This window comes from Podarcis bocagei (genome assembly GCF_964188305.1).
Source record: "Podarcis bocagei genome assembly, chromosome: 13".
Lineage (NCBI taxonomy): Eukaryota > Metazoa > Chordata > Lepidosauria > Squamata > Lacertidae > Podarcis > Podarcis bocagei.
Window position 1 is genome coordinate 48,350,595 of NC_138138.1, and position 2,276 is coordinate 48,352,870.

A 2,276-nucleotide genomic window follows, 5' to 3' on the forward strand; every position below is an offset into this window, starting at 1 on the left:
AAATAATAATTTCCACAGGCACTGCAACTTAAGATTTTGCTACTGATTTCCCCCTGGTATTCAAGATCTGCAAAGGGCTAGTGTTTCTTTTGAGAACCCTCATCTTAGCTGTTTTCAGTTTCTTTGCTGTGTAAAAAATCTTTATTATTATTATTATTCATGAATGCAGCTAATCAAGGTGTTGCATACAGTAAATTTACTAAAAGGACAAAGGTGCAACCCAGCAAATGTTTACTGTCACTTATCACATGTGAAAAGATATTTTCCTTTGTGAGTATGTTACACCAGTCTTTAATTTTGGAATGTGGTTTTGTAAATGGAATCAAAGGAAATGAGTATCATTCTGGAAGCCATTCCATACTGCATCTATATTGTCTGCTCCCTGCAATTGCAAGGTGCTGTTTCCCCTCCCCCAATTTTCTCTGTTCTTAAATGGGCCTTTGTCCTGTATACCTGAAGGAGCGTCTCCACCCCCATCATTCAGCCCGGATACTGATATCCAGCGCCGAGGGCCTTCTGGCGGTTTCCTCATTGCGAGTAGTGAGCTTACAGGGAACCAGACAGAGGGCCTTCTCGGTATGGGCGCCCGCCCTGTGGAATGCCCTCCTTTCAGATGTGAAGGAAATAAGCAGCTATCCTATCTTTAAAAGACATCTGAAGGAAGCCCTGTTTAGGGAAGTTTTTAATATTTAATGCTGTATTATTTTTAATCACTCTATTGGGAGCCCCTCATCCAGTTGTGATGTATGGAAGTGAAAGTTGGACCATAAAGAAGGCTGATCGCTGAAGAATTGATGCTTTTGAATTATGGTGCTGGAGGAGACTCTTGAGAGTCCCATGGACTGCAAGAAGATCAAACCTATCCATTCTTAAGGAAATCAGCCCTGAGTGCTCACTGGAAGGACAGATCATGAAGCTGAGGCTCCAATACTTTGGCCACCTCATGAGAAGAGCAGACTCCCTGGAAAAGACCCTGATGTTGGGAAAGATGGAGGGCACAAGGAGAAGGGGACGACAGAGGCCGAGATGGTTGGATAGTGTTCTCGAAGCTACCAGCATGAGTTTGACCAAACTGAGGGAGGCAGTGGAAGACAGAAGTGCCTGGCGTGCTCTGGTCCATGAGGTCACGAAGAGTCGGACACGACTAAACGACTAAAGAACAACAACATTGGGAGCCCCTCAGAGTAGCTGGGGAAACTCAGCCAGATGGGTGGGGTATAAACAAATTATTATTATTATTATTATTATTATTATTAGCAGTAGTAGTAGTAGTAGTAATTGCAGGGAGATATGGGGCTGCAGTTCTTCGCATGGTAACCCCACCTACTGCATGTGTGCCTCTGCTTGCCACTTATAATAACAGCACTGAAGGGACCATGCAAATTACATCCTGGGGGCCTTCATTAAAAAGAGGTCCTCTGTAGACAATGCAGAATTCAAGGTCCTTCATATAAGTCAGGTCTTCTTCACGTCCTAGGAGATGATGCCATTGAACATGGAATTGCAACCCTTGATTATTTTCCTGATGTTCTTCCCAGCATGTAAGTGAAAAATCCTCTCCCCACTCTTGTAGACAATCCATTGCTTTGCTGTGTCATTCCATTCCATTTCATGTTTCATTTTGTCTCTCCATCTACAGACATTTCCTCACAGATTACCCTTACTCCGTCTGGAGGTGGCGTGAAAAGACCAGGAGACACATTGCGACTGACCTGTGCGGTGTCTGGATTTTCTGTAACAAGCTATGGAGTACACTGGATCCGTCAGCCACTCGGAAAGGAGCTGGAGTGGGCTGGAGTTATTTGGAGTGGTGGAAGCACTAACTATAACAGTGGCCTCCAAAACCGGATCACCATCTCAAGAGACACCTCAAAAAACCAAGTGTTCCTGCAACTGAATGGCCTGAAGCCTGAAGACTCTGCCATGTATTACTGTTCCAGGGACACAGTGAGCAAAACGTTCTCAGAGGCAGTACAAAAACTCAGCTTCCTGAAAGCAAGATATCATTCAGTCATGGGTTTGTGGGCAGCAGCTGTGAGCAAGGCCATGTTCCATCCTGTGTTGCCCCTCAACCACAAAAGCACAATATGATGCTACACAAATGGTTCTTTAACAAATTAATTCTCTACAAATGTCAAAGTTCAAACATATTGGTCACCACAACTCTTCAAAGTGTGTTCAAACTATGCCAAGAGTGAAAAGGAAACACAGCTGAGCTAATCTTGGCCATCTGCTCAATACACCTTTGGGATTCATTTCTCTCCAAACATGTGACA

General features: G+C 44.1%; 1 long non-coding RNA gene across 1 annotated transcript; it reads left to right on the plus strand.

The window, feature by feature from the left end:
- The first annotated feature begins 1,441 nt into the window (after nucleotides 1–1,441).
- LOC308570802 lies at nucleotides 1,442–1,937 on the plus strand. Its single transcript, XR_014001212.1, has 2 exons — nucleotides 1,442–1,541; nucleotides 1,640–1,937. It is a non-coding gene; the product is annotated as an uncharacterized lncRNA (long non-coding RNA).
- The last annotated feature ends 339 nt before the right edge of the window (nucleotides 1,938–2,276 follow it).